The following is a 22,905-nucleotide window of genomic DNA, read 5'->3' on the forward strand; positions in this document are numbered from 1 at the left end:
ATGAGATGCATGCAGTTCATCAGGGGTGTAAATATTGAGGGATATGGAGGTTAGGCTGAGATCCCACATTCTTTACTGTCTTGACCTTTGGTTCTTAGGGGCCCAGTGCCTGGAAGCTTGGAGAGTTACTTGTAGGTTCAAGGCCACAGCTACCTACTGAGCCATGTTTCTCTTACTCTCCCACAAGCACCCAGCTGCTCTTCCTTCCAGAACTTCCCCTCCGTGGCTTGTTCATGGCTCCCCATTGCCCATCCCCTAAAATGACCTGTCTTTGATCTTTTACTTTCATTGATTTACTCATTAATTCATTGATTTATTGATTCATTTCTTCATTCACCTAATTTTAACTGAGGGCCTGTCATTGCCCTGGGGTCAGGGAATCAACAAAAACTCCCTGTTCTCATGGAGTTAACATTCTGGGCCAGGGCAAGGGCAAACACAAATAATAAATGAGTAAATCAGTGAATAAAAATGATGCTATGAAGGAAGTGAGGCAGGGGGATGGGAAAGAGAGTGGTGGTGGAGAGAGGGCCCTATTGCAGTCAGGTGGTGTAGGGAGGGTCTCACTGAGGAAGGAGCCCTGAGCTGAACTGGTAAAGGGGGGCAGTGGGTTGGGGGAAGATGCTATATTCGGAGAGGCAGCCAAGGGCATGATCGGGTTTGCATTGCTTGAGAAACAGCTGGAGGCCCGGGAGGCAGGAAGGGTATGAGCTCAGGGCCACGTAGGAGATATGGTGAGAGAACTAGGGAGGGCCAAGAGCATGCAGGACTCTGAAGGTCAAGGTTAAGGGACTGGATTAAATTCCAGGGAGGAAGGAGGGCAAGCCAAAAGAGTGTGCAAGCAATGGTGAGATGCGATGAAATCAGTGTATGTGTCTTATCGGTTGGGGGACTCTTCCAATGTAGCTGTGCTGTGACACTGCAGCAGAAAGCATCTCTTCTGGGGTCCTAGACTCCAAGTGTGACTGAGGAGTAATGAGGAGCATGTTCTTTCTGTCCCACTGCCTGCAAGCTCCGTGAGGGTGGGAACCAGCCTGGCGGGCCCTGTTTCTCCAGGGCGGGTGCTTTGTACACGGCGTTAGTCAATAAAGGCCTCCTGCATTGACCTCAATCATTAGCTCCCGGAGGTTCGTAACGTCTGCCCAGTTTATTTTGTAAAATTCCAAAGGGCTCTTAAGAACAGTCCTTTGATGATGAGTTGGGCCCTTGAAGCTGTGGTATGAATGGGTCATCCCGCAGACTGCCCAACAAGTTGGAAGCTCATTAGGGTTAACTCATCCCAAAGAATGTATGCAAATGACTTCCCTGGGTCCATTCATTTCCTGCAGATGATTTTAGCATGTTTCTTAAACATGTCAGCATTCAGGCAATGAAATCAAGATGAAAAACCCAGACTCCATGTTGCAGGTCCCAGAAAAAACATTCATTTACACGGCTGCTCCTCCCCAACTTCAAAATTAAACATATTACATTCTTGGGAGTAAGATTTCAGCTTCTTTACATTTATGACATGCATGGAACCATTCGCCCTCACTTCAGTCTATAAAAGCAAGACTCATTAGAAGGAGGAAATTTCCTTTATCATTAACAGGTCACACTCACAGGATAAAGCCGTCTCCAGGCCCCCCTTCCCCAAAACTTCCATTCTCATTTTAAGCGGTTCCCACATAGACTATTTATCTTCCACATTTTCCCAACTCTCAATGGCACCATTATATCCTTTATTTGGAATCATAAAACTTTGAGAATAAAAAAGAAGCAAATTAATCCTCCTTGGGGAGAAAAGGAAGACGGATCCTGCCAGCTTTTAAATTGTAGGATTGGACTGGCCTCCAAACACAGCTTTCCTTTTCAACAACTTAACCGGTGCGGGGGGAGGGGAGGGGGGGAATGAGTGGTTATGACAGAGAATCCTGAAATAAAATGCAGAATTATGCAAACGCGTTAAAAAACGGACATCTTGAAATAAAAACCGTCGAGAGAGCTGGAGGAATAAACAATGCGGCCGGGAGGGGAACATTTGGAAGCTACGAATGGGTTACTCTGCTTTTATTATTCACAGCGGAAAAATAACCTTGATCATGACGTGGAAACCACAATTTCCTTTATTTGTGGATCATGCCAGATTAAAAAGTGTTCAGGGAAGAAGTGCGGCTGGGAGGACGGACCGCCGACTGAAGAGGCGAGGGCCCCGCGGTGTCCAGAATCCTGTCGCTGAGGTTGGCTTGCTCGGTCCAACTGCATCAGTCACTTAACCTCCTGGTGACTCCTCTCCCATAACCGGCTGGAACAGAGGGGCCAGCCTTGCCCACAGCCCGAGATCTGGATTTCCTAACTGCCAATTGGATAATGTGCTTTGCCCTTGCTATTTGCTCCAAGGGGTCTCAAGGTTGTTGTGAAAACAAGCAGTAAAAGTTGGTTAACAAGCCAGCTGCCACCGCACGGCCAGCGAGAACAACTGAGGCCCCAGAGCGCCTCGAGGTGAATCTCTGGGTTTGGGGTTTGGGAAACAGAGTCTAGGCTAGTAAAGCATTTATTTTAAAATTTTATTTTATGTGTATTCCTTTTTAAATTGGGAGGTGGAGTCCCTGGGTAATTGATGAATACTCTCAGAAAGTCCAATCACAATCATCGATTTGAGACACAGTGTGCAAACAGAATATTACAGTTTCAAAGGATCTTAGAGGAATCTGGTCCAGCACCTTCGCTTTGCACAGTGGGAGCTCATCAAGGCAGGAAATGGAAGTGACCTACCCAAACCTATGGAACCAGAGACCTGGTGGTTGCTGCCGGCTTTGAAACGTGTTTGTCACGGTGGTCTAGCTACTCCAATCATTCGAACAGGAAGGGCTCTTTGAAGAAGGGACAATCCCAGAAATACCTGCGTGACCAGAGAGATCCCTTTTATTATGAAAGAAGTCTTCTAGTGGGTGACACTTAGAAAAATGATGGAGGCATAGCTGTGGATTACAGTGTTGAAGTTGCAATGACTTTAAATTTAGTTTTAATTTTTCCTCCCCCTACCTTCCTCATCTCTCTCTCTGTGTCTCTCTTCTCTTAAAAGATAGTGTTTTTTTGTAGGTTTTTTTTTGGGGTGTGTGTGTGTGTGTGTGTGTGTGGTTTAATTTAAAATACATTTTTTTATTGATTTCAGAGAGGAAGGGAGAGGGAGAAAGAGTTAGAAACATCAATAATGAAAGAGTGCCTCCTGCATGCCCCACACTGGGGATTGAGCCCGCAATCTGGGCATGTGCCCTGACTGGAAATTGAACCGTGACCTCCTGGTTTGGGTAAGATCAGTGTGTCATCTTTTCCTCGTTCATAGGTCAATGCTCAACCCCTGGCGGGGCTGTTTTTGTTTGTTTCTTTTTTTTTTTATTATTATTTGAAGAGACATTCTGGAGAAAAACTAGAGCAAATCTAGGCCTTGGTGACCTAGTGTTGAAAGAAAAACTGAGAGAGTGTAAGGAACTGATTCCCATGGTAAAGAGGAGAAAGCTCCCTGTGATTTACTCTGACTTGCTAATTTTCAGAAGGAAATTAATAAAATTGATTCCAGCAAAAACTCTAAGTGGACAAATAGAAGAAAAACAGATCGAGAATTGTGACTATGTAGGGCAGAGAGAAAGTTCTTAGAGAAGTCTTTCCCTCGGGGAGAAATAAATATTTAGGAGAAATCACTAACTCTAAGGGTCGTTAAAGCAGAGATCACTCACAGGATGGAAGCGAAGCCTCCCACCAACTATTAATCCCAATTTCTGGACTCGGTGGCAGTAACATGATTAGTGATTGTGGGTTCTGGAAGAACGCGGGCCTTTGGCAATAGCGCCCTGGAAATATGTGTTTTAAGTACTATAAAAGATGTGGCAGGCAACTTGCTTTTCATCCCGGGGACCAGAAATAATACACCTGCAAGGACAGATGAATGGCATAATGTTGGCATTCAATGGGGCATTAAACATTTTACGCCACGTTTATGGGGTTTTCCTGTCATTAATTCTAGGTAAAATAAACTTTTAAAAAATGTTTTGTTGTGTTTTTGAACTGCGTTTATTTTTCACCAACTTGCTTTTCTTTGCCATTTTTCTCCCCCTGCCAGGTTTTTGTGTCCATTGTGTTTGCTCGTGTCCGTCATGCTCTTGGCTGATTTCCTAGCTGGGCTCCCTCTGCTCAGGGGCCTTCCTTTTTCCTTCCCGGACCCCCTTGGCGCCCTTTCTCTCAGCCCCGCCACGCATGTGCAGACCCATGTCAGGTCGGATGTGGTTGGTTCTGCTGGCCGCAGTCGCTGTGGTTTGCCTGTGGCGCCCTGGGGTTGGCAAGGTCTTGGATAGGCTGTCCAGGAGCTGCAAAGATTGGGGCCACCTGAATCTCTCTGTGACTCGGGCAGCCACTCCGCAATTGGTTGTGATGGCAAGGCCTTGCATTTCTTCCTCATTCATCCTGAGGCCTTCCTCCTTAATTCCGTCTGCCTCCTTTACAAAAGTTCCCTTTCCCGTGAGCAGGCCACATGCCTTTCTTTTTAAATTTGCTCACATTTGTAGCTAAGGGAGAAAGGATGGTGTGTTGGGCAAAATGGTCCTTTGTCCCAGCTGTCCTCGCATAGTCCTGTGTGACACTGGGCAAGCCACTATACTCTCTGCTGTGCAGTTTTCTGGGAAGTTTGGGTAAGAGCAGTGTGTCATCTTCTCCGGGGATCCACAATGGAGTCAAGTTCTCCTCTGGGGCTCCAGGTGTGATAGAGGTGGACAGATAAGAGTGGAGCACACAGGTGAAAAACAGCAATGGGAAGGGATGACATTTGTCTCCAGGATCGAAGGTTGGCGGCTGACACAGTAGGGTTCCAGGACTAGCCTCATGGGACTCCTTGGAACTCTTGTGAAAGGTGGATAAATTTACTCAGTAAGTAATTATGGCACATTTACTGTGTGCCTGGCTCTGTTCTAGGTGCTTGGCATATAGCGGCGGACAGGCAGGACAGATCCTTGGCGTTGTGGAGCTGAGTCGTCGTCAGTAGTTTGGGTAGTTATAAGTGCTGGGAAGAAAGCCTAGCATGCTAAGGGCAGGGCTGCTGCTTTGTACAAGGTGGTCAGGGAAGCCTGCTCAGAGGAGGCAGCCTTGACACAGAGACCAGAATGAAGTGAAGGAGTGAAGCATGTGGATGTCTAGGGGAAAGAGCATTTCAGGCAGGGCGACAGCCAGTGCAAAGGCCTGGAGTGGAAGGTATGTGTGAGGAAGAGCAAAGGAGGCCAGGGGAGCTGGTGGAGAGCAGGTGGGGGGCTGGGACTCAGCTATCAGGTCTATCACTGTGTCCATAGGCCTGGACTTGGACTAGAGTCTGATGCTAAGCAGGTGCCCTTATGCCTATTCAACAGTTGCCCCTAAGGCCTGCCAGGAGACTGGGTGATGGGTGAAGAATCTTCTGGCTCTGGATCCCGAGTCCTGTAGACCAGTCATTGAGCATTCCATTGAGGACTAGTCATCTATGATCTTAAGAGTCTGTGTTTGCCTCTCTGGAGTCTTGTTTTGGTAGCTTGGGAGCAGTCTTCCCATGAATTCCAGGGCTTCACCATCATCACTGTTGGATACTCCTTTGGTGCCTGTCACTGTGGACACTGGGCCATGTCATGTGTTTAAGATTTCTGATCAGCACAAGCAAAGCAGGACAGTGAAGACAGGTTCTCTCCCGGTGCTCAGAGTGGATTCTTGGGCTGAATTTAAGGAACATCAAGTAGTCATGTAGACACTCAAGACCACTTAGAAGCCAGAGTCAGAATTATTTAACGGAGTTGATCCAGTCTGGTATAGACCGTGGATAACTGGGGCTTATTTAGCTGGGAAGTACTTGAACATCTCTGTGACTTACCCCACATCTAAAGGACTTTGAGAGTGTGGCAGTTTATTCTAATGTCTTTGTAAGACCCTCTCCTGACTCAGGAAAATAATCTTTTTTAGTTCCTGAGCCTAAGCAGCCAGGCCTTACAGAAAAATATATTTATTTCATTAAGAACATTAAGCTCAGAGTTTAATAGGTCCTTTACTGGCGGGTTAAACATTAGGTCAGCTTAGTTGCCTTCACAAGGAGGAACTTCTGGAAAAGAGATGTCCACTTCACGTGATTGGTCCTGTTTTCATGGACCCTTGGGTCCTCATGGGTCCTCAATTGTTCCCCAGTGCACCCTCAGCGCCTGCCCTTGCTCCTGCAGCTGATGGCAGCTCTGGGCTTTGATCTACAGCAGTGGTTCTCAACCTTCCTAATGCCGCGACCCTTTAATACAGTTCCTCATGTTGTGGTGACCCCCAACCATACAATTATTTTCGTTGCTACTTTATAACTGTAATTTTGCTACTGTTATGAATCATAGTGTAAATATTTATGTTTTCCGATGGTCTTAGGTGACCCTGCTAGCGGTTCTCAACCTGTGGGTCGCTGCTGTAGAGCCTAAGACCATCAGAAAACACAGATATTTACATTACGATTCATTAACAGTAGTAAAATTACAGTTATGAAGTAGCAACGAAAATAATTTTATGGTTGGGGGTCACCACAACATGAGGAACTGTATTAAAGGGTCGCGGCATTAGAAAGGTTGAGAACCATTGATCTATAGGCTTCTTAGCCAGAAATCCCACCTCTCTGCTTCTCCCAAAACCCCACTGTTCCTCGGGCCCAGTTCAAACCCTGCATCTTCCATAAAGATGCCCTGGGTCTCTCCAATATCTGCCTCTTCTGAAACCGTAGAACATTTCCTGGCTGCCCCCACCACTTTCTTTCTTTCTTTTTTTCTTTTAAACATTAATGAGAGAGAAACATTGATTGGTTGCCTCCCATATGCATCCTAACTAGGGATTGAACCTGCAACCGAGGTACATGCTCTGATTGGGAATTGAACCCATAAACTTTTAGAGAACAAGATGATGCTCCAACCAACTGAGCCACCCAGCCATCGTGGCCCCACCACTTTCAAATCATGATCTTTTTCATACTTCATTTCCCCATTTTGAGTAGAAGTATCTTGTCTTTCAGAGTTGATCCCAATTGCCAACCATCTGACCCATTTCGTAGTCCCTGGGTTTCTTGAAGCTGTGCCTTTTCATCTGGGTGTCCAGTGCCAGCACGGAGACACATTGTAGATGATCCAGTATTTGTTGCCAAATGAATAGAATTAGCTGAATGAATTTAGGCTCAGCATAGTGTGCCCAGCCCAGGGTGTACACCAGGTTGTGAAGAACTACTACTGATTAATAAAAATACAATTGGAACACCAAGAGGCACAAATAGAAGACTAGACCAGGTGATTCACAGCAGATAAATTAATGGACAATGTTTGGCTTCATTAGTTATAAGAAGGCAGAAGGATCCTTCCCTTGGCTGATCTGGGCCAAGGTGGCGTCTGCATTGCTGGCAGCGGTGCACCACTGTGCCGGGCTCACTCTGCGTGTTGACAGTGTGGATTCCAGACGAGTCACAAAATATGCTCTGACACAGTGATCCTGCTCCTGGGAAATGTTATAAGGAAATAATCCAAAAATAAAGAAAAAAAATCTACAGTTTTTTTCATGGCTCTGTTCCTTATTGTTAAAAAACAAAGCTGTGGCCCTAACTGGTTTGGCTCAGTGGCTAGAGCGTCGGCCTGTGGACTGAAGGGTCCCAGGTTCAATTCTGGTCAAGGGCATGTACCTTAGTTGTGGGCACATCCCCAGTAGGGGGTGTGCAGGAGGCAGCTGATTGATGTTTCTCTCTCATCGATGTTTCTAACTCTCTATCCCTCTCCCTTCCTCTCTGTAAGAAAAATCAATAAAATATATTTAGAAACAAACAAACAAAGCTGTTAATTCCAAGTCCAACAGTAAGGGTTAAGTAAAACCTGACATGTATGTATCCTGTGAAATACTCTACAGTTGCTACAAAAAGCACTTATAGAGGCTTTTACTGTCATAATGATAATGTCGGTGATAAAGCCAAGTATTGTCACCAGTCAGTGCTGCATCGAGTAGGGGAATGAGGGCTGAGTTAGAAGTAGAAAAGCTGGAATTCAAGGGGGGCATTTATTTGGCTTGTATTTTACCCTTTCTTATCCTTGGGTTCTTCATCTACAACATGGGCACAAACACTTTTACCTCTTAGGATGAGATACAATACGTACAAAATCCAAGGCCTTAGCATTATCATCATCATCATCAACATCATCAGGAAACTTTGTTGCACCTATAATTTAGACCAGGCGTCCTCAAACTACGGCCCGCGGGCCACATGCGGGTGTTTTTGCCGTTTTGTTTTTTTACTTCAAAATAAGATATGTGCAGTGTGCATAGGAATTTGTTCATAGTTTTTTTTTAAACTATAGTCTGGCCCTCCAACGGTCTGAGGGACAGTGAAGTGGCCCCCTGTTTAACAAGTTTGAGGACCCCTGATTTAGACCAAGGAGCCAAGATATGACAAATACTTAAGGATGAATGGGAAAAAAGGGGAGGACTTTGTTGTTGCTTCCTACTGAAGTGGGAATTTGGGGAGGCACAGATTGCTGAGAAGATGAGGCAGGATTTTGAAGGATATTGAAGGATGGGGAGATGGGGTGGGAAGAGCATTCGAGGGGTCTAGTGAGACAAAGATGGGGCAGTGAGGTGGGAATCCACATGGGTTATAGGGAAAGACAGGGACTGACCTGGTTAGTAGAGAGGGGCACTTCTGTTAGGGAATGGCAGGATGGATGACGTGGACAGAGTCCAGAGGGCTTTGGCAGCATCCACTTTGAAAGGAAAGCACCCTCCAGTATAAGAGATGTTTCCATGTAAGGTAAGGGTTAAGGAAAGACAGCTCTGTCCCAGCATCCAGAGAGCACTTGCTTCCTGGAAGCTGTGCAACATGGTGCTAAGAGCAGGGACCAGAGCCAACCGCCCTGGGAGAAGCCTGACGCCACCCCTTCTCAGCTGGGTGGCCTTGGGGAAATTACCTGAGTGCTCTGTGACTCAGTTTTCTCATCTGTCAAGTGGGGGATAATAATAGTTCTTGCCTCATAGGGATATGATGAAGTTTACATATGAGCCTGGCCATGGTGAGCCCTCATTAGGGTCGGCTGTTATTAGTAGGTGCTCAAGAACTGTTTATTGAAAGGCCAATGAATAGATTCCAGTGTGTGATGGTCTCAGGAAGTCTGGCTGACGGGAAGGTGTTTATTTGGTTCAGAATGCCTGTTTCTTGACCTACCTATAATTAGTTTCTATTACTAGGTTATTATTAAGTGGAGAGGAATTACTTTCCTGTGATGGTCAATGTCCAGAAATACGGAAGGTTAAATGCTTCTAGCATCCAAGTGGAAATTATTTTGTTGGTTTCAGTAATATGGATGAGTTCTAAGGGGGGTAGTTGGTCAAAAGTAGAGGTTTTCCTGTAAAGCAGTGACCAGAAATATCTGAGCCGGGTCCTCTGAGAATGTTTGGAAATATCCCCTTCACAACTTATATAATTCTCCCACCCTAAAAGAATCCATGTTTTGGCCTTTTGGGGTTAGAAATTCAACTAGAAGGTAAAACCTCTGAGGAAAGGGGCCTCTCATATTCTCTGTGACCCAGTCAGCTTCTAGAAATGTCCTGGGCCCACAACACTGCCCACTAAGGACCCCTGAGTTAATTATGAAAAGAGTGAAATGTTTTTATTTCCAAACCTAGATTTCACATGCTGAAATTTCCACGTGATCGTCACTTGGACCCCAAGGAAAGTGTCAGAGTTAGTTTATGCACACCTTTTATTTCTGATGATGAGAATTACAAAATATGTGAAATAATATTATTTTCTGAGGGGCTTGACTTAGGGAGTTTGTGGCTGAGTGTCTCCTCGGCCTCAGTCAGCTGAGTGACTCAATCATGCCTGTAACTGCCTGGCGAATGTAATTCCTCACCTGAGTATGAAGCAGGGAGACCTGGATTATGATCATGACTAGGGTACACTCTTGGGTGATGACACTGAGCTCAGTGCTTTCGAAGAGTCCTTGCAGGTTGTTTCCATGGCAATCCTGAACAGTAGCGACTTTTCCCTCCTCATGTTACAGGTGAGGAATCTGAGCTTAGGTGAGAGGAGTCATGTGCCAAAGGTGTAAATAACAGGCTCAGGCCTTGAGCCTTGGCTTGTTGATATTTCACGAGGCTGTGAATAATCGTCGGTTTGTGACAAAGAGAGTTCACTAAGTGAGGTTTTTCAGGAAGGATTAAATGGTGACTTTTCCAGTCTGTTAAAAAGTCCTCTTGTTTCCCGCCCCCCTCCCCCTCCCAGCACTTCTTCAAGCAAATCTCTGGCCCACCTTACAGAGGGGTGAGGCTCCTAGTCACTCTCCCTCCATGGTACCCAGTACTTCTCTTTCCACGTGCTTCTTCTAATTGCTATTAAGTAATTAAATAGCCACTTAGCTGTTTAATGTCTGTCTGTCTATCATGTGAGTCCTACAATGACAGGGCTGCCTCCACACATTCACCCTGGATCCAGGCCCGGCCTGGCCCAATCAACAAGGCCAGCAGGAGATGTTGGTTTAGGGGAGGAAAGAGTGAGCACCTACTGTGTGCTGAGCAGTGGAGGAGGTCAGAATAAGCAAGGCTGGTTGGATGGTGAACCATGGTGACATTTCCATTCAATGCCAGCTGCCTTTCTTTCTTTTTTAAAAAAATATATTTTTATTGATTTCAGAGAGGAAGGGAGAGAGAGAGAGAGAGAGAGAGAGAGAGAGAGAGAGAGAGAGAAAGAGAAAAACATCAATAATGAGAGAGAATCATTGATTGGCTGCCTCTTGCATGCCTCACACTGGGGACTGAGCCCACAATCTGGGCATGTACCCTGACCAGGAATCAAACTGTGACCTCTTGGTTCATAGGTAGACGCTCAACCACTGAGCTGCCTTTCTGATTGTAAACTTCCCCAGCGTGGGCAGCAGTGAGTGGTGAGCTTTCTCCACTGAACACCAGATGCCCATCCTTCAGGAGTGGGCTGGAAGAAAGGACACTCTGAATTGGGTGGGAGGTCATGTTCGTGGACATGTAAGGTTCCTTACAATATGAACATTTGTTCCTCAATTTGTTCATTCTTTCAGTTGGTCACTCTGTTAAGCAATCATTACTGCCACAAATATTTACTGAGCACCATGCTGGTGACATAATTATGGACAAGCAGAAAAAAATATCAGTGGCCACTTTCTGAGCAGCTGCCATGAACCAGGTACTATAAATGCATGTTCTCTCATCTTCACAGGGGCTCCCCCAGGTTATCATAAGCATGTTGTGAATGAGGAGTCAATCTCGGGGGGCAGGTGGAGTGGCCTGGCAAGCCACACAACTAGGAGATGGCAGAGCTAGGACATGAACTCAGGGCCCATAAGATTCTAGAATTCACTTCCATAAGGTAAAAGGGGCGTGGCTGCAGAATGGGCAGCACATTGGTGAGATTATGAGAGTCATGCAAGAAACTCATTCAGGCCCAGCTGGCATGGCTCAGTGGTTGAGCATCAACCTATGAACCAGGAGGTCATGGTTCGATTCCCAGTCAGGGCATATGTCCGGGTTGCGGGCTGGATCCCCAGTATGGGACGTGCAGGAGGCAGCCGATCAATGATTCTCTCTCATCATTGATGCTTCTATCTCTCTCACCCTCTCCTTTCCTCTCTGAAATCAATAAAAATATATTTAAAAAAGAAACTCATTCAGGTATTTGTCCAAAAGTTGCCCTTCAATGTGCTACAATGATGCATGAGACCCAAGTTCTCACATAAGGGGGTCATAGTGGAGAAAGGGACAGATGCAGGCTCCCCATGATTAGGGTTGTGAGGAGTGGGGCCACTGGAGTGTGTCCCTCTGATGGCTCCATAGAGAGGCACATGGAGATTCTGGAGGGAAACAGGAGCCCACAGATGCTCTGGGATTTAGGAGAGAGAACTTTCCAGACCAAGAAAAATCTCTCTTCTAAACCTCCCCTATTTTCTTTCTAAGGGAAGGGGTTGTATTCTGTTACTTTTACAAGATGCTCTACTGAAAGTCCACCACATTCTTCCTCATTCCCTCTTTGGTGCCCATGTTCAATAATGCTCTTCCCTGTGCTGCAAATATCTCTTCAGAAGGAAGTAACTGCTTTAGACAGCTGTTCCCCATGATGACTGAGAGTAGAACAAGCAACCTTAGCCAGCAAGGAGAGCGTGTTTTCACATCTGAAGCCCAGATAGTGTCACTTGCTGGCTTGAGCAATGGCTGAGTGCAAGGAGTGTTGGTCCCAGCACTTGCCAACTTGGGACCTTGGCCATGGTCCCTGACCTCTGTGTAACCTTTTTCTTTCTCTCTGGAGGGAATGGTCTAGGTATAGATAAGGCCGAGGATTTCAATTTCACTCTGAGGAGCTCCTGAGATTCTGGGACAGTGTTGTGGGGAGAACTAGGGTCTTAGTGGGACATGGAATCCCACTCCTCCTCCCACCCAGTAGTCTGCTCTTATTCACCTTCTCCATTGGAGATTTCACTTGAACAAAGTCTCCTCTGTTTTAAAACAAATGGCGCTGGCCTTTGTCACTGCAGCACCTCTCAGGCCCCTTCTAGAGGGTCCCGGCTGCTGACTCCAGGCCTGGCTGAGGCCTTCACGTGACCCTGGCTGCCTCAGTTACTTTGGAGATACCCAAGGCTGCTCACAAAGAGCTGAGGCTGGGATCTGGCTTGAGGTCAGGAACCCAGTGCTATCAGTGTGGGGTGGAATCACAGGGCCTTGCAGAGAGTGGGACTTTCTGGAAGGATGCAAGGAAATTTAGCAATTCATTAAGGAAACGACTGGTGAGCAATCCATGATCTGCTCCAGCATCAGCTTATTTACTCAGCTAATGGTTGAAACAGGATCCTACCTGGAGCTTCCCTTCCAGTGGCTTGAAGCCAGCCCCTCCACAGTCTGTTGTGTCTCAAAAGCTTTAGGTCTCTGTACACCCAGGATTGCTGGACAACTACAAATTGGGTGGGCCGGCGACTGAGGACAGCAGAGGAAAAGGGACAGAGCCAAAGAAAAGGGTCCATATGGCTTCCCTCTGTGATGGGGAAACCTGGACAGTGCTACTCCAAGGTGGTATTCCAACACACGCCAGAGGTGTCATAGAGGATAGGTCAGTGGCTGGGCTGTGTGACTCTAGGCAAATTACTCAACTCCTCTGAGTCTCAGATTCTTCATAAAATGGGGTAGTAACTAGATAGTTTTCATAAGATTGTTGTAAGTGGTAGAATGCCTGTGTGGCACTTAGTATGGAGCCTGTGATGGAGATAAAATTATTCTTTTCATTGACTATTTGGTACTCTGGAACTTCACTATTTCTGCAGTTTACATGGTGATAAAATAAAGCTAATGGATGAGTATGCCACTGGCCTTCATGCCTACGGGCTGATGGCTACATGCGAGTATGTAGCGGTGCTGGTACATGTACAATATGCTTAGACATTGCATAGAAATGTCGATTTATAAATTGGGCGGTATAGTGTTGTGTCTCTTCTAACAATGCCAAAGAGGCAAGGACAGCCTTTCAGGTGGTCACATGTGCAATGCTGACTAACATTCAGTTCTACTCATGTAGTTATTGAAGGAACATTCACTGAGCATATCCACCCTGGATTAGGCTTTCTTCTAGATGCTGAGAATGGACACGGGACTCCCAAATTTGTAGAGTTTGCTGTAACAACTGGATAGACATTCTTTCATTCAACAAATATTTAGTTAGTGTCTGTTTTGTGTCTGGCATTGTTCTAGACACTGGCTGATATGTAAAGAAATTCAGTATGGGGTCTGTGCCCTCAAAAACCCTATGGCCTGACAAGAGGAAGAGCAATTTGTAGCAGCAACAGTTCTGCCACTATCAGAAGCATCCTGAGCACTCCTCCTTCAGGCTCCTTTGCTCTTCATTTATATGACTGCCTGTGGATAAAAATGCCAGTTCCAAGGGTCATTTGATAGCTCTAGTGTCAGAAATATCAAGCGGGAATCACTCTCATTCCAATTGTTTTCAATAACTGAAAAAACAAAGTCAATTTTAACAAGCCCTCTAGTCACCCACATGTCTTGTCTGAGTTCATTTCCAGTTTCATGAAATGTATATGACTGTCCTCATTATACAGATAAGGAGTCTGAAGTTCACGGAATTTATGTCACTTGACTCAGGTGGCACAGACCTTTCTTGGCAGAGCTGAGAATCAAGGCAGGCAGAGGCTCAGGCAGTGGCATATGAGGGGTTCCCAGGAGCCTGGTCTCATTTCTCGAAAATGACCCCCTCTAACTGATGGTAGTCTCATTTTCCTGCTTGTATCTAAAGCAGCAATTCTGAATCCCTTTCATGTCATTGCTTTTGGTGGCCAAGAACCTTCTTCTGGTGGCTGTCTCCCAGGTGCCACCACCTCTATCCCCGCTGACTTCTTGGCTGTGGCTCCTTAGACCCTACCTCTCCCTGCCTCATTGATTCAGATAGAGTCTTTCTATCCCACTGTGTCTATTTTTTATTTTCCAAACCCCTGTGTACTAGAATTTTAATGCTGGGGTCTGTTTCCTGGTTGGGTCCCATGTCTGTTAGCCAATGATATCATGTTTCTTTTAAACACATGGCCAGTGGTTTCATTCTCTGCCACATTTGGATGCCTTTTATGGCTTCTGGGAGGGAAAGGTTAATTTCCCTTTTTGGTGTCTGATTTTCTTCTTTTAAAACATAAACAGCAGACTTGCTTTTAGTTGGAGTCAGAGATCTTCTGTTGACCTGAATCTCTTAGAGCCTCTGAATAATGCTCAATAGTGCTTGATCAATAATGTGTAAGAGTGCTTTTCAGCAATTACTCAAAGTCCTGTTGTGTATACCACTGCAAAGATCTTTCCTGTCTTCTCTATTCTCTTCATTTCTATATTCTCTTCCCCATTTAGGCTGCTGAGCCTCTCTCTTGGGCAACCACAGTGGCCTTATAAATGGTCTCCTGGTTGTAGTTCTCTCTTTGTGTCCCTCTCACCCACTCCTGCCAGGCAAGTCGTCCAGAAGGACAAATCTGATCCTATCATACATCTACTCCAAACCCACCATGGCTTCCTATTCCTTACAACCAAGTCCAAATTCCTATGTGGATTAGTCCTCAAGTTTCTCACTTTAACCTGGAGGTTTCTATGAGATTTAGAGGACTCTTAGCCAAGCAAAATCTTGGGGAACTTCCTCAAGTCTCCTAAGAAGGACTTTTGTTCATTGGTAGCTCCAGGACACATATGATGGTAGTCTTCACTCTGCCTCAAATCTCTATCTCTTCTCCCTTATTTCTACAGAGTCTGGATGCCCTTCAAGGCTCAGATTAATTCCATCCCTTCTAGCAGCCTCCCCATCTTCTCCAGCCCACCCTCGTGTCTCTTGATTTCATATTTGAATTCTCAGTGTAGTAATTGCAGTGATGATTACCAGCTACCTGGCCTCTCATCATTTCATACACAAGCCACAAAATCTACCGAACATAGTCTCTCCAGTTACTCCACTGTCAAAGTTGAATTCAGATTATATACTGGCTGGTTTATACCCAAAGTTAACACTTAAACTTCCCGCAAGATCCTTGTAGTCTGGAGACTAATAAAAGATTTTGGTTGGTGATGCAGGTGACTCAAAAAGTTTTCTTTCCCATGGCCTGAGCCTGATCAAGTGTTGCCTCTGCTCATATCTTCACATTTGTCCACTAACTCTTTACAAACTGTGGCTCATCACAGGGATCAGGGCTACACAGTCCCTTCTCTACTGCATAGGCAGAATGAGGCATTTGTAAACACAATTTCTGCTCCTTTGGTGTACCTTCTGAGTCACTGGTACCCTCTTTGGCCCTTTCATATAACTGCCATGGGCTCACTTCCTGGACACACCTCTTCACGTTGCAGGAGCTGGCATCTGTCTCCATATCCCTCTACTTCCCTGCTACTGTTCTGGAGTATGCATGTCATGCATGTCAACCCCTTGTTCTCTCAGTTCCTTGTATTCTCACCTTTAGTGGCTTCTACTCCAGGCTGCTTCATTCACCCACTTTTGTGACTACACCCTGGACTTGGTCATTTTCTGGAATTGCTCCACATTGGAAGTCATAAAATTCACACTTCCCACTCTCTGACCACAACCTTCTTCTAGTTCCCTTCATGGTTTACTAGTACTCTCTCTTTCTGGTTCTTCGATTAGGACCTCAAAGTCATTGACCCTCCTCTTTCTCCTACACTATCTGCTGCTGCTATCTTTACTATCAACCCTTGTTGCATAGACTCCACTGTTCATCACTTCAACAACTCCTTTCACTTTAATGCCAGGGCTCTGCTGTCTTTTTGTCCCACACATGTCACAAACTAACCTGGCTGCTGAACTTCCTCAAGGTCAAATCAGTTCTAGCCTGCAATAGATCAATGCACATGGGCCTCTGTACACACCTCATTGCTGCCCAATACTACTTTCTGCTTCACTTTTCAAGTTTCTTGTCTGTTCTTTAATAGACATTTTTAATATTCTTTTCTTAAACCTCAACCTCTACCTATATTCTTATGCTTAGCACATAAGAAAGCAATCATTAGATACCTTTTTAAAATTTCTTATCTTGAAACCTATGGACTGGCATGCATCCTTGCCTTTCCTCTTTAATGTATTTTGCCCAGTTTTCTCAGGACTTTTCTGTTTTACTTATCCCTCTTTTGATGGTTTCTTCATCTTCTCTCTTTGGAAGGTACTTCGTACCAGTGTTTAAACATATTTCTTTCTTTCTCACCATTAACAAGAAAACAAGTGCTTTTTCAACCATTGTCTCACTCTCCTGACCACTCCAGCCCCTCTTCCAAAGGCATGGAAGTAAAAACTGCTTGTCTTGGGGAGTTGGGAGAGGTCACTATGTGCTGAGCCTGAGAAGTTGGGTTGTGCAGGGTGGGAGATGAGTTTGGAGCTTGATGCTTCATAAACATTGAGTTGATTGAGCAGAGGCTTATCAGGTATCTACATGTTATTAATTATATATGCCAAGGATTTGGTCACGGCGCAAAGATAAGATACAAAGCCCTCGCCTTCAAGGAACTTACGATCTAGTGGAGAAAAAAGTTAGCAACACATTTTAAAGGTGGCTGCACAGGATAGATGGATGCTCTGAACTGGCTCAGTCTTCAAAATGTGTTCCAAATCAGCTCCCTTCTTCCACCTCCCCCTCACTACAATGGCTGAAGTCCATGTTGTTGCTTTTCTGGATCAGTTCATTAGCTTCCTAGTCCATCTCCCTGCTGATACTCTTGCTTCACTTTACTCTCCTTTACTGTCCCTTTACTCTCCTTTATTTTTACTTTGGCCAACTCTTACAGCAAACTTTGATTTTTAAAATATATCCCATCCTGTCTCTTCTGGGTTCCAAACCCTTCCCCTGCATGCCAGTCTTCCTTGGAGTTCAAGTCAAACTCTCATCAGAATTGCAGCCCCACCGGCCCTCTGATGTCACAATCTGTGGGTCCCTCCCTTGCTCACTGAGATCCAGGCACACAGATCTTTCTGCTGTTTCTTAAATGCACCAAGTGGACTCTTCCCTTAGGGATTTTGCACCTACTACCACTTAGACCTGGCAAGTGACTTCAAGCATTGCCTTGGCTGCTCCTCTATTTTTTCTAGGTCTCTGATCAACTGTCACGCTAGAGCACTTGCCGGGGTTGTGGGCTCAATCCCCAGTGGGAGGCGTGCAGGAGGCAGCAGATCAGTGATTCTCATCATTGGTGTTTCTCTCCCTCTCTCTTCCTCTATGAAATCAATAAAAATATATTTTAATGATGTCACCCTTTTAAGGAGTTCTACCAGATCACTCTATGTAAAATGGCACCTTGGCCCTTCTAAGTCCCTATCCCCTTATTCTCCTTTATTTTTCCTCTAGCACTTATCACCAGATGGCAAGTTTTCATTATTTCTTATATATTTTCTGTGTCTCCCCATTAGGATGTAAACTCCATGAGGCCAGAGTCTTTGGTTTGTTCTCTAATGTATGTCAAGGTTCTTGCATATAATAATCACTCAACAAATAGTGAGTGAATGAATAATAAACAATGAAAAGGAATCTAGCCCCAGTCTGCTCCATGTGTTTATTTATTAATTCAACAAATATTTATTATTCTTCTACTACATGTTAGTATATGTCTACTAACATCTTCGAGGGACTGGTGCTATGTGGTGAATAAGTCCTAGAAACCTGAGTGTTTCAATGACAACTGAGATGACCCAGATGTCTGTGGTTCAAAATCCATGACTCAGTGTCCTCATTCCAGAGCCCAACCCCCAGGGCTGGCGACAAACTAAAGTACTTCTGAGCAGCAGGTTTTGAAATGAGCAGGCTTTCACATCCTCCTGTTATGCTTGGTGTCATGCGGCATTTCCCAGAGGCTGGGAAATACATTAAGACAATCTAGGCTCAGACCCTCATTTTACAAGTGGAGAAACTGAGGACCATGTAGGGGGCACCTCCCTCCAATCAGAGAGGAAGCTGGCTGTAGAACTCACAAGAATCGCTGGGTCCTGCCTCATGGGTTGGGGATCTCTCTACTGTACCACACGGCCTCTCTTCACCATCTCAGCACGCCTTCCTCAAATCCCTCCTTACAATGTCCTCCTTTTCTTCTTGACAGTCAGACCTTGTTAGGGAGCCAGGCGATGTGTGCTATGAAAAGCAACTTTATAGCTCTGCGCTGTTATGATCATATTTGGGGGTGGGGTGGTGAGAATGGGAGGGAAGGAGCCAAGTAGCCTGGCCTGCATGACTGCTCTGTATTTTAATGGGATCCCCGCTGGTCACACCCTCTCTTGGGCTCCCTTACCCTGAGGGCCACGTCCCTGTCACCAAGCAATCAGAGAAATGAAAACAGTAACCTTAGAGTCTGGAGTGGAGCTGAAGGTAAGACCCCTACCAGAGGCTTAGCACTCAGACAAGGCAGCAAAGGAAACGAAGAAAGCAAGAGCAAACACAGCAGGGACCTTCCTCAAAGAGAGATGGAGACATTTGTTTTTCATGGAGAGGCAAGAGTAAGAGCCTGCCACCCACACGTGGCTGACTAAGCCACTGCACTCTGGCTAAGTTGAAAAACATGATAGGAAAAGAGGATGAAAAAGCACCTATTATGAGACAAGCCCAGCTTATCTACATATAAAGTATTTGTCCTAAAAATTTGGGGAGGTGGGGCTTATAAAAGTTGTGTTACAAGAAATAAATTGATGATCATTTGGTGAAAAAATATAATTATAGCCTTGCTGTTGTGGCTCAGTGGTTGAGTGTCAGCCCATGAACCAGTAGGTTATGGTTCAATTCCTGTTCAGGGCACATGCCTGGGTTGGGGACTCAATCCCCAATAAGGGGGCATGCAGGAGGCAGCTGATCAATGATTCTCTCTCATCATTGATGTTTCTATCTCTCTCTCTCCCTTCCTCTCTGAAATCAATAAAAATATATTGAAAAAGATATAATTATAGAGCTCTGAAATAAAACAGGATATCAATAACTAGCATTTATTGAGTACCTACTATGTGTTAGGCACCATGGTAATCTCTTACACATATTATGCAATGTCATTCTTCAACCCTATAAAGGAAGTATTAGTATTAGCCCTGGATGGTGGATGAGGAAGCTAAAGCTTAGACAGATAGTAGTTTGCGACCCAGAGTGGTTACTTCAGATGTAATTCTATGTTCTTTAATGATGTTGCTATGTTTCCCCTTGCTGTGCTCAGAATAAAGGAATCAGAGTGAACAAGACTAACACAGCTTCCCTTCTTCAATGTGAAAAAAATGCTGCCAAAGCAGCCAGTTGGTAAGGGGAAGAACTGGACCTTAAAATACAGGCAGTTTGACTCCAATGCTGGTGCATTCCCCATTTTGCTCAGACTTCGTCCACCCTTCACAACATAGACCTGCTTGTTTGTACAGGCACACTCTGGTCACACTGACCTCCACAGCTTTCCAAACAAGCCCAGCATGTCTCTGTGCTTGCACTCTCCTCCCCCTACTGACAAATCCTCTCATTGTTCCCATCTTCTCTCCTGGAGGAAATGGTCCAGGATCACTAGAGCTCTATGTGATAGCCTAACCCTTGGCTGGGAGCATGGTCAAGTCATTCTCATAAAGAGCAGAGGAGGCAGAATGTTTGGGCACATATACCAGCAGATTGGTGGATCAGGACAATGTGTGTGGAAGTTCTTTTTTGATTATATTTATTTTCTCAGTGAAATAAGACATGAGATATAATGGACTGAATGATTATATCCATTTCAAATTCATATGTTGAAGCCCTCACTCTCAATGTGGTGATATTTGGAGGTAGTGCCTTTGGGAGGTATTTAGGTTTAGATGAGGTCATGAGAGTTGGATTAGTGCCTCCAAAGGAAGATGATGACAGATTCTCCCTCCAGGTGCACACACCCAGAAAAGACCGCGTGAGCAAACAGCAAGAAGGTGGCTGTGTACAAACCAGGAAGAGAGCCCTCACCAAGAACTGAATCTGCCAACACCTTGATCTTAGACTTCCCACCTTTCAGAACTGTGAGAAATAATGTCTGTGGCTTAAGCCACTCAATTTATGGTATTTGTTACAGCAGCCCAAGTTGACTAAGACAGTAATTGGTATCAATAAGTGGATGCTGCTGTATAAATACTTAAAAATGTAAATGAGGCATTGGAACTTACTAATTAATAGAAGCTGAAAAGTTTTGAGTTGCATGATAAAAAAATAAAAGCCAAGATTGCCATAAAGGGATTGTTAAAGGAGACTATGGCAAGGTCTCAGGAAGGAAAGGGGAGAACTTGTAGAGAAAGCTTCCATCTCAAAGAATGCATCAATAATCATGAACAGAATGCTGGTAGAAATATGGGTGGTAAAGACCATTCTCGTGAAATCTTAGAGGGGAATGAGGAACATGTTATTGGACATGTTTATAACAAGGAAAAAGCAATCCTTGGGATAAAGTAACAAGTAACTTAGCTGAATTGCATTTATGCTCTAATGTTTTGTGGAAGGCAGACCTTGCAACAGATGAAATTGGAGACTGAGCTGAGGAGATTTCTGAGCAAAGTGTTGAAGGAGCAGCATGTTCCTCCTGATTGCTATGGTAAACTGAGCTGAGAGGCACAAACTGAAGGAGTCGTTAAGCAGAAAGGACTCAGATTTGGAAAAGTCTCAGCCTATCCATATTTCAGAGAGCACAAAGGATGTGGCTGAACAGCCATCTGTAAGGAGACTAGTGTGGGTGAGAGCTATGGTCCAGTTACCACCCCCCCCCCCCCCCCCCCCCCCGACCCCTGGCAGAAACACCACCAGCTTGAACTGAGCAGGATGGACAGAGTAAAATGAAGGCAGGCTGCTGGACATCTTAGACCTTACATGACAGCAAGGGAGAACTATTCACATGCAAACATGCCCTATTCTTTAAGACAAAGGGTGACTCAATGGTGCTTCAGATTATCTATCAGGGCTGCCTCCTTGCTTTCAACAGGCCATACAGCAGCTGCCTGGGAGTGTGACCCTGCCTAACAATCACAGTGGGTCCTGAAGGTGGGACTGCTGCTCTGGTGGGTCCAGATGGTGCAGCTTTGAGCCAAAGAGGATTATTCTTAATACTTACTTGTCTTGCTAGATTTTGGACTTGCTTGGAGCCTGTCATTCCTTTGTCCTTCCAATTTCTCCTTCTTCGAATGGGACCCTCTCTCCTATATCTGTCCTCCTATTGTATTTGGAAGCATGTATCTTACCTGGTTTCACAGATTCACAGCTGGAGAGGATTTGTGTGTGTGTGTGTGTGTGTGTGTGTGTGTGTGTGTGTGGATGAATATTACCGCAAATCTCACCAATATTTCATTTATAAGATTATCATTTGAGAGAACATGTGGGATTTCAGAAGCAATAAGCAGGCACAGTAGATTGTTCAAGGGAGTGGGAGGCAGACATCAGAGAGAAATGCTGTAGGCTAGCCAGGCAGCTTTAAAGACACATAGAGAATGGCTATCATACATTGACTATGAGATCCATCACTATGGTTTATGTTTTTCCCCAGCACATGCATTTGCCAAGGTCCAAAAGCAGAATTCAATCTAATTGGGGCTTGGGATTTTCTAGGTAAACACCATAGAGGAGATAGCAGCAAGGAGGTGAGGACTTCTGCAAGAGCCTGTGGAATCTGAGTCAGGCAAGAAAAGAACTGAGGACACAGAGAAGAATCACCAGAGAAAGTGAGCTGAGGGCTGAGGGAGGGGAGCACAGGGGGAGCTTGAGGTTGAGATTAGGGTGGGGGCTACAGTAGTTGGTTATGGTGGGTTTTCACATCTGACTGAGGTGGTGAAAGACAAGACCATTGGAGGAGAAGAGGCCAGGGAAGGGAGAGGCCAGATTATTTGAAGGTTTATCTGTGAGGATAACTGCTGTTTCCAGATGACTGCGAAGAAGGGACAGTCAAGTGGTGTGGCTGATGACATGCATTTCCAGGGAGCAGTGGAACTTCAGGGAGGAGTAAGAGACAATGATTGGAAGTGGCAATAAGGAAGAATTGGGGTTCTTCACCCCTCCCCCTCCAGCTCCAGAGAGCTTAGTAGGGAAGCAGCTATCCTTGAGAGGTTACCAGAAGCAGTGTTCTTGGGATAGAGCCAGGTTTTAGTGAGAACAAAAATCTATGGCACATTCAGAGAAGGAGCCCAGTTGGAGGGGGTCTTACTGGTGGCAGACCGGCCTACCTTGGGCTCTGTAAATCAGAGTCCTGGTGCAGTATCTTAATAATCGACACTCAAAATTATAGTGGACGTAAAAATAGGGGTGATTGTTCTGATATTTTGAGCCTTCCTGGCCCTCACATCTGGGGCATCCAGTTCATCACTTGCTGAGTAGACAAGTGAATAAATAAATGAATGGATGCCCAGGAACAGTTCAG

The sequence above is a fragment of the Eptesicus fuscus genome, chromosome 2 (genome assembly GCF_027574615.1).
Source record: "Eptesicus fuscus isolate TK198812 chromosome 2, DD_ASM_mEF_20220401, whole genome shotgun sequence".
Taxonomy (NCBI): Eukaryota; Metazoa; Chordata; class Mammalia; order Chiroptera; family Vespertilionidae; genus Eptesicus; species Eptesicus fuscus.